The sequence below is a fragment of the Podarcis liolepis genome (genome assembly GCF_965112155.1).
Source record: "Podarcis liolepis genome assembly, chromosome: 9".
Lineage (NCBI taxonomy): Eukaryota > Metazoa > Chordata > Lepidosauria > Squamata > Lacertidae > Podarcis > Podarcis liolepis.
The window spans coordinates 52,257,096-52,267,444 of record NC_139564.1 but is presented as its reverse complement, the minus strand read 5'-3'; the positions used below and the strand labels follow the sequence as shown (position 1 = coordinate 52,267,444).

General features: G+C 44.5%; 1 long non-coding RNA gene across 1 annotated transcript in view; it reads right to left on the bottom strand.

The window, feature by feature from the left end:
* Positions 1-2,622: 2,622 nt before the first annotated feature.
* The window catches only part of LOC310686447, a 59,068-nt gene continuing 51,341 nt past the window's right edge, over positions 2,623-10,349 (bottom strand). Inside the window, exons 3-4 of the long non-coding RNA XR_014515925.1 lie at positions 7,292-7,388; positions 2,623-3,188 (exon numbers count right to left, since the gene is read on the bottom strand). This is a non-coding gene — a long non-coding RNA (uncharacterized lncRNA). The remainder of the gene's footprint in view (positions 3,189-7,291; positions 7,389-10,349) is intronic.

Here is a 10,349-nt window from a genome sequence, read left to right as displayed (position 1 = left end):
TATTTGTCAAGAACACAGTGTACTAATTAATTTCTTTTCAACAAAATCAATCACGGGCTCTTTGCAGACAATTTTTTTAATTGAAAATTTGCTAGAGGTGTTTTTTGTTTTTTTAATTGAACGCTAAGTTCTTGTGTCTGTGCCTCACCCTTTATAAATCAGCTTGCAGATGAAAAATAAAAATTCAGAACTCCCCTCCCCCAATACACCTCTAATGAAATCCTAAAACAAATTAGCATATGTGGAAAAACAGTTTTTGCTTCCAGATGCTAAGTGCAAATAGCATCACAAGATGGTTGAGGTCTAGCTCTGACAGCTTTCTGGTGTTTTCCTCACTGCAAGATGTGAAGCTACAGGGAACCAAGCAGAGGGCCTTCTCAGTAGTGGCCCTCCCTGAAGATGTCAAACATATAAACAACTATTTGACTTTTAGAAGATATCTGAAGGCAGCCCTGTTCAAGAAAGTTTTTAATGGTTGGTGTTCTATTGTGTTTTAAATACTTTGTTGGAAGCCACTCAGAGAGTCTGGGGCAACCTAGTCAAGTGAACAGAATATAAATAAAATCATCATTATCATCATCATTTAGTGAGGAGAATTCCTCACTAAAATGCTGGTTAATTTCCATGTAGATTCTTTTTAAAAAAACAAAAATCACAAATTGTTGCAAAATGTTGAGAAATGAAGACTGGGAAAATGAAAAATTAAGGGATCCAAAGTTCACAGACCCTGCCATCCATAGCCATATAGCTTAGAATGGTGACTGTCAGACTTTAATGGTCTAGCAAGACCTTGGGAAGATGATAGCTGCAATCCAGAAATAATCCCATGGTTTTTCCTTTGAAGTCTCATGGTAATCTGTTTCCACAGTAAGGATTAAATTAGAAGGCCAGGTTAAGTTTAAGGATAAACCTGCAGCTGTCACTAGAAATGCCAACCATGAATTTACCTACCTAAACCCTCCCACATCTAGTAGAACATCCTTCTCTATCCTGGAGCTCTCCAGAGGTTTGGGACTACAACTCTAACTGGCTCCAGCCTGCATGGGCTTTTAGTCTAACACATCTGGAGTGCCCCAAATTGGTGAAATATGTAGTAGAACTGTAGTTTGCTGTGGTTGCCAGTAAAAAACATACTTCTGCATAGCATGGACTCCATGCCACAGTTGTAATGGCTGCGGTCACCTTCCTACACTGATAAGGCAGGTTAAGTGATCATGAATGCCATGCCAGCCCCTGGGAAGGTGCGCTGATGGCATCAGCACTCACCAAGTGATCCATGTGATCTTAATGCTTAGCCAATAGCAGGCATTTTAGCTGAAGCATGGAGCCTTCACCCAGCAGCAGCTGTTTTTCACCAGCAACCATATTGCACATGAAATACAGTGGTACCTCGGGTTAAGTACTTAATCCATTCCAGAGGTCTGTTCTTAACCTGAAACTGTTCTTAACCTGAAGCACCACTTTAGTTAATGGGGCCTCCCGCTGCCGCCATACGATTTCTGTTCTCATCCTGAAGCAAAGTTCTTAACCCGAGGTACCACTGCATTTGAATCTGGCATGAATGACATAAGGCTGTGTATGAAATAAAATTATTTATAGGCATTTATAGGTTATGGGTTGAGTCCCTCTCCCCTTGGGCACTGCCTCCAGCAGCTTTCCCAAACCTGATGCCCTCCTGATGTTTTGGTCAGCAACTGTCATCAGCCCAAAGTAGCATGTCCAATAATCGGGGATGGTGGATGCTGTAGTCCAAAGTATCTGGATGACACCAAGTTAAGGAAGTCTAGTCTAAAACTCTGGAAGCAGAGCCAGGCAGCTTCACAGCCTATAATAGCACACTTGGGAATTATGCGGATGCCTTCAAGCCCTCAGATGATGCAAGATTCTTGTATTATTGAATATCCACCCATCAGCCTGTTTATTTTAAAGCGAAGAAAAACCTCTACTTTTTCATTTAATCATTAGTAGAGGTAGGCATCATTAAAATAGCTCATTTGAATTCTTCATGGGCTGTTTGTTCCTGTATTCCATTCATTACCTGTGCATTTCTAATTAGAATGGCTGAAGTGCAACAATTCTTTTACTTTCTCTGATTAACAATTATTCCCAGACAGGGTTTTGGAACATTTTTGGAGATTTGATTTACAACAGAAATGTGAACTTGGGATTTGTTTGTTTGTTTGTTGTTTCTTTTCTTGCTTGTTCATTCATCTATCTATCTATCTATCTATCATCATCATCATCTATCTATTTATCAAAGCAAATCAATAGTCATACTTTCCCATCTGAGAGAAAATGGCATTTCCCCTTCCCTAGTGAAATCTCTGAGCATCTAGAATTATGAATTTTGTATCTAGTTTTCCAGTCTAGGTATGTCAGGCCTCAGCCGAGGTCCAAGACAGGCTGCAGCTTGCTTGTAGTTCTGACAGATGAGAAAATGGGGGTCAAAAGGGCCAGAGGGAGATGATGTGGTCAAAGACAGGCTGTCAGAGATCCAAACTACATGTGATGGGAACTGTGCAAAGATTGCCAAAGACATCCCATAAGAAGCGCCTACTGGATCAGACCAAAGGCCTATCTAGTTTGGCATTGCGTTCTTGAAATATACTCGGAGTCCTGTAGTGATTTCATGCTATTTATTGCAGCTTGTAAAACAGTGATTTGATTGCCCCACAAACCTCAGGCTTTTATATACATTATTTACACAATGAGTCCTGTCTGATTGGCTGATTCTGCTTCGCTCCTGGAGCCTGATTGGTCTTTTCCTGCCAATCAGTTGTTGCATTCTACGATCCCACCAGCCTAATATGCTGATTAACTTCCTCCTGGAGCCTGATTGGTCTTTTCCTGCAAGCCAATCAGTTGTTGCATTTTAGGATCCTACTTGCCTATTGTTCTAGGATCCAAGCTTAGTACATAACAGTTCTCTCATTGGCTAAACAGATACCAATGTGCAGCTCAAAAAGCAGGATCTGAATGCAAGAGCACTCTCCACTCCTGCAGTTTCCAGCAACAGGTATTCAGAATAATAATGGCCACAACAGTGGAGGTAGAACATAGCCTTATCCTCTAAGAAGTTGTCTATCCTCTTTTGAAGCCATCCAAGCTGGTGACCATCCCAGACTTCTGTAGGAGCAAATTCCATAGTGAAGAAATAATTCATTTTTCCTGAATCTTCCCACATTCAGCTTCATTGGACATCCATGAGTCCCATCATAATGAAAAAGAGAGAGAAAATTCTTGGAGTTTATTGGTCTGACGTGACCCCCGCTAATTGATTTGCGATCCTCAATTAGCGATTTATGGCCGCCCGGCACACTTCCGCTCCGCAGCTCTCAGTCACGCCTCAGCAGAGTTTAACACAGCGGTGAAAAACTGTCACGTAGCTTGGCTTAGCTTCCAGACAAACACACAGAGTACAGGTTTGTCTATTTACAGTCGTTTATTCTAACAAATCTCCGGAAAATCCAGGACTGCTTGCAGCCATTACAAAACTGCTCCTTTCCCCTCACAACACAGAGTGAGAATAGCAAACTCCTCCCAAACTCCTCCCAGCTTCGAAAACTGACGTCAGAATGGTGTGGCATCATGGGAACAACTTAACCTGTTAAGTTCCAAACTCAACACCCCCCCTTGCCGCACATTCTGACAAGACCCTTTTGAGTTCAACACCTTCCCCTTTGCCTTGTGCCCCTTTCCGGCATCTTTCCCAGGCACCTGTTGAACCCCTTCAACACTCCCAGAATCACACTGTGCGAATATCGCCCACGCACTTGTTGCCTGGTATCTTTCAGGTGGAACGCCCTTTGTTGTGCGACTAGACCTTCTGGGCACAAACTCAGATGTTACCTCTGACTCACTGCCACCAGGAACTGTGTCCTCAGCATCACGGGATTCCCCCTCTGATTTAAAACGTTTTCGAATCCTCTCCATTACACTCACAGGAGAACTGGGCTCGCTTTTGGGTGTTCTCTTAACATCTTGTGGAGAAACTACCGATACCTCCTCCTGTTCCTGACTTTGGTCAGTGACCTGATCGTCATCATCGGATTCTGAATCCTCATCTTGGACCTGGTCCTCATCACCGGGATCAGCCTCTGCCTCCCTTTCCTCCCTTTCCTCCTCAGAATCAGATAGACATTCTGAGAGCACATCACGCATGACAGCAGTTTTTGACCTTTTATCCTGCTCATAGAACTCAGCGTGTTTACTGATCAGCACCTTACTCTGATCACCTGATGGAAATGCAAACCTCCATGCACGTGCTTCTGGCTCATACCCGCAGAAGATCATTTTCCGGAACTTGGATCCATCTGGCCCCTGCAAAGCAGTAGGTACTGGCACAGATGCACCTGACCCAAACATACGCAAAAAATGAATCTGGGGTTTCCTGCCATGCAACAACCTAAAGGGTGTGTCACCTACCATGGAATTGTAGGTACGATTCCAGGTGAAGCCCACATACTTGATTGCCTCCAGCCAAAACTTTGGTGGCAACCCAGAATCTTTCAGCAACACCTGTGCAGCCTGGATCAGAGCCTGACGTCTCAGCCCTGCCACCCCCCACTGATTGGGTGAAGTCACTGTGTGACGTATCCCTTTCTTGCGAAAGAATTTCTGCAAAGCAGAACCTGTAAACTGGGCTCCTCTGTCACTTGTGACAGCTTGCACTCTGGTGGAAAACCTTTGTTCCACCTCCTCAATCCATCCTTTGATCAGCTGTGCTGCATCATCCTTGGATTTGAGACCGTGCGTCCAGGAATTCTGCGTAAAATTATCCTGCATCGTCAGCAGAAACCTGGCCCCTCCCAGACTTGGTTCCTTTACAGGACCCCACAAATCTATGTGGACCAGTTCAAAAGGTCTTGTGGTTACCCTCTCCACTTTTGGATAACTGCATCCTTTTACCTTTGCCAGTTTGCAAGTTTCACAATTTACAGCATATCCACATTCTGAGATTTTACAACCTTTGGAAACCTCAGGTAGCACCTGTAGTTCTTCTAAAGAACCATGAGCTGTTCGTGCATGCCAAGCATGGACACATGACTTATGATTGGGAATTGTAGCACGCAGTGCTTGTGCTTTCTCAACCTTTCCCTCACCCTCCAGAGACGTTTTAAGAATGAAGAGATCATTCTGCCCCTTTTTAACCTTGGCAAGCATCCTCCCTCCTTTGGAGATTGTGCAGATTTCATCCTGAAAACAAACCTTATACCCCTTTTTTAGCAAATAAGGCACAGATAAAAGACAGTGGTGCATCCCAGGAACGGTACAACACTCCAACGTCTCCTGTAAAATAGAAAAATGCACATTTACAGCATTAGTCACATTTCTTTTCTGTCAATTTGCGAAAAGTACAGTCTTCCCAGCAGGAATTGCCTTGCAATTCCACATCTCGACAGCAGGAGTCTCTGGAATCACATTGCAATTAGCTGCAGAGTCTAAAACAAAACAAAGCTCTGAGCCTGTCCCACAGCCTTGCTCAAACAAAGCAAGACTGGCTGTGAGTTGATACGTCTCTTCCTGGCACCTGGCACGTCCACCAGCCTCAGTCCCACGCCTGGTTGTTTTTCCAGACTGGTTGCCATGGAAACCCGACTGGTTCCCATGAGAGTTCAGCTGGTTGACCTTGGCAACATCCTGTCTTGCCTCTCTGCTCCGGTGGGGGCAATCTCGACGCAGATGTTCCGTTGCATTACACACGTAGCAACGACGAACTCCAGTGGAAAAACACTGCCTGGGGCTCTTTTCAGCTGGCTTGGCCCTCCTTCTTCCGGAAAAGCACTCCTTGCCAGATCCGCCCCCCCTGAACTCCACTCCAGCAGGCACAGTGGAAAACTTTTCAAACTTGCCTTTGGAATTCTCCGCCCCCCCGACTTGCTCACTAGCACTCCTTGAGGCTAAATCATCAGGAACAGGGGCTCCAGCCATCTCTAGGCTTTCAGCTTCCATCTGCCCTTGGCCCCCTGCTGAGTCTTCACACAGACGTTTCAGCACTCGCCAGGCCTCACACGCAGATTCAATGCTTTTCAGGTGATGTTGCAAACTAGTATGAACACCTGCTCTCAACATGCAGACCTCAGCTCTCATAGCTTTCTCCCTCTGCATTTTCTCCTCCAGAGAAACAGATTGCAGCATCTCTGTACCTCTGTCATCTCTGTCCACCAGTTCCACTGGCTCTCTCTGGGAAATGTCCCAAACTTCCGTGGCTAAAAACCACGCTCTCACCCTTCTTGCCCAGGTATTCCACGCTTGGGCGGTGAGATTCTCAAGCTGTTCAAACGGAGCTTGAAACACCTCCTGGCCATCTGCCATGTTCTCCCGTTCTCCCAAGATGCCCCAAGCTGTACTCACAAAATCACCAGCTCCTCTGGCGTGGAGAAACGATCCCTTGCTGCTCTCAGCTCTCAGCTCCGCAGCAACACAGGCAAACCCTCACGTCTTTCAACTAGCCGCTTGCCTCAGATTCCGGCCTCAGCCTCCTGCCGTGCTTCTCTGCTCTACACCGCAGATCAAAGCTTTCGGCAGCCTCCAGTGACAGCTTTACGATCGGTGATTAAGGTTACCCATAACCTCTTGGAGTTTATTGGTCTGACGTGACCCCTGCTAATTGATTTGCGATCCTCAATTAGCGATTTATGGCCGCCCGGCACACTTCCGCTCCGCAGCTCTCAGTCACGCCTCAGCAGAGTTTAACACAGCGGTGAAAAACTGTCACGTAGCTTGGCTTAGCTTCCAGACAAACACACAGAGTACAGGTTTGTCTATTTACAGTCGTTTATTCTAACAAATCTCCGGAAAAACCAGGACTGCTTGCAGCCATTACAAAACTGCTCCTTTCCCCTCACAACACAGAGTGAGAATAGCAAACTCCTCCCAAACTCCTCCCAGCTTCGAAAACTGACGTCAGAATGGTGTGGCATCATGGGAACAACTTAACCTGTTAAGTTCCAAACTCAACAAAAATTCTTAATAATTTCATATTGCCTCTTGCATCTCTCAATCTACCATGACTAGCTTATGTCCCCTCTGCAAATCCGTAATATTTAATTTGGATCATAACAGAGCATCCTAATGATCTCAATTTCCTCATCACCAGTCTGTTGCCTGCAGATGAAGATGATGAAGAGCAATTAGTTGTGGAATGCCAGGACACAAAGTGACTTCTCCTAGATGGTGTGTGTGTGTGTGTATATAGGAGTGGACATTTGCTAATTTTCAAAGCAGCTGTCTTAGCTGAGATATCCTGCTAAAACTAGGGGTGGAGAACCTGTGGCCTGCCAGGTCTTACCAGGCTGCGACATCCATCACTTCAGCCAGCATAGCCAATGGTCAGGGATCATGAGCTCTGGAGCAGAATGACATCTGGAGGGCTGCAGGATCCATATCTGTAGTTTAAATATATACACAGAATGGATACATTTAATCATTCACCAAGTGTGAGGCTTCAGGGAATCCTATCCCTCCCACAGTGGCAGCCAAGAAGCAGATAAACAAAAAGAGTTCTTACCAACTACTTTATTTAATATTCACACAGAAGGAATGCAGTCTCTCTTAGATAATGGCATTGCTCCAAGTAAAGTCCCACCCCCTACGTCTCTCCTATTCTATGTCATCTGTGCACCAACTGATCTGTGCTTTCTGCCTCTGAGCTTTCTGTTCTACTACTCTCAATGCACTCCGGGTCCTGGGAGAGGGGGGCTCAGGAATGCTTTCCCAAGATACTGAGTCTGTTAGCTGTCTCTTCCCTGGTGCTTCCTCTTCCTCCTGCCCCTCTCTCAATATTTCCCAGCTTCTCCCCTCTACAGCCCCTGAACTATGACCTTCTGCAAACCACTGTTCTAAATCTATACTGTCCTCTTCTCAGAAAGGTTAAGGAAGAGGGGAGGGCAGTCCCCACCATTCCTCCTCAGTCCCATCCCTGACATCAAGTGATAACTTACCATGGTAAGCATGTAAATTTCCTAGCAAAACAGTAATCTGGATCTTCCTGCCAACTCACATGTGCTCTTGCCCTCATGATAGATAGGAGATGCCAGGTAAAAACTCACCCTTTTGTCAGGCTTTTTGATCGGTAGTCATTTAGAAGTTATGAGGTGGTAATTTTCTTGTTTATGTACTTCTTGATAATTTTTTTTTATGTTCCTGCTTAATATGTATTGTGTTCTGTAGTATCTTGTTTTGCTGCAAACTGCCCTGTGCCCGTTTCTGGCAGAGGGCAGTACAGAAATATCTCAGGGGGTTTCTTATATATAAATAAACTGGTGAGACGTTCATCGCCCTTCCATAAATTATTCGTAATCTGGGAAAGGAAGCAGCAATACTCTTCCCACTTGGCCTGTTGCTACAGAAACCAAAGGGAGAGCACAAATGCCCAGTAGTGGGCAGCACAGTGGAGTCGTGGCATTCACTTGATTACCACTTGATGGATCTCTACTGATTACCAGGAAGGAGAGGCAGAGGAGCAAGGCAGCAGGGAGTTGGCACAGTGCAAATGCATTGGCAGGAGTCCCAGATTGGATCTGTCAGTGCACTTGCACAGCACTGACCTCCCCGCCGCCTCACCCATCCCTCCCAGTAACCACCAGCGACTCAGCTGTTTGGAGGTCAGGTGAGCGCTATCACCCTACCGTGCCATCTGCTGCTGTGAATGCCGCAGTGCTGCCACTTGAAGAATGGTGGTCTGCATTCATTCACAGGCAGAAGTCTGCATGAACCGCTGCTTCCTTGAAGAAAAATGATAACTGTTCCCATTCCACAAGGTAACAATGACTATTTGGAAGCATTTCCTCAGGCAAGGAGCTCTGCCGCGTTTAGAAGGGAGGAAGGAAATACAGTGATTAATAACCTGCTTTTGTGGGTTTAATTTTAAATGGTCTGATCCTAAGCTAATTTATTTGGAGGCAAAGACAAATTGTTGCAATCAAGTGGCTACATGGTGGCTACTGTAAATTCCACTCTTTGAGGCGATATGTTTCTGTACAGCTGCTTAGCACACAGGACCATTCTTTATGCTATTGTATACCCACATTTAGAAGAGTTTCTGTTGGAATAGAAGTGCCATACAATGAGGCCTATGAACAAGGAACTAACCACATGAATCCAAGGGCACCAGCAAATGGAACCTGATGAGTCTTGAATATTATTGGCTTGTGACAATGTGGATGCAAGCTTTTTCATTGATAATGGTGGTGTTATGGAACACATTCCCTACCGAAATTTGAGAAAGCCCATCTATATTGACATTTCATGGGCTTTTGAAGACACACCTGTTTACTCAGCCATTCCTGTGATTTCTCAGCTGATTCTCTTGTTTTAATAGCTACGTTGTCCTCTTGTATATTTTAAGAATGGATTTTCACATTTTCCTATCATTAATTAATCATTTAATTAATATCCCGCATAAATAGCTTCTAAGTCATTTACAAGTAAAATACACAATAAAACCAATTTAATCAAAATGTTAAACTAAACATTCACAATAAAAACAGACAGTAAAACATGCCTGTTTTAAAACTGGAACAGACAGGAAAATATTTAAAACAGTTAAAACAGGAGGTTCAAGTAAGGAGATCAGGGGTACGTTTGTCTCTAAACAGTTGTGTGGCAGAATGTCCATACTAATGCAGGCTCTCATATTTTGTCAGGGAGAGTGTTCCACAATACTGGTGTCACGATGGATAAATCCTGCTTCTGTAGTACCACAGGCTAATAATCATCAGGCCACAGCAGAACTAACCAAGTTTCTATAACTGGATTTTATACTTTGTGAGCTTCTTAGCTCACAAACTTTTATATATAACACCCCAACTCTTACACGGGAAGACACCCGAAGACACCAAAACCTGCATTCCTGTACCTACGAAAGCAAATATATATATATATATATATATATATATATATATATATATATATATATATTTGCTTTCGTAGATTTTCACGGGTACAGGAATGCAGGTTTTGGTGTCTTCGGGTACAGGAATGCAGGTTTTGGTGTCTTCACCAGACCCAAACCCAGACCCTCTCCACAGATAAATTACAGACACCATCCAGTAGCCAAACCATAGTGGCACCTCCGGATGCTGCACCCCCCTGCAATCCCTACACAGATCTGGCTGGCACAGGGCACAAAACCACAGCTCGCCCCTATACACGAAGCCAAGCCAGAGCACAACTAAGTGCAGTACAGCCATCTTCTCAGAAAAACTCTTCACAAGCTCAAGAGGTCAAGACACGAAAGCTTTAGCAACTAATCCACACCTAATGACCCACCTAAGTGGTACTCAGAATATCACTCAAGAAACCACTCAAGATATCCCTCAAGTAATTAAGGAACAAAAGAAGAAAAG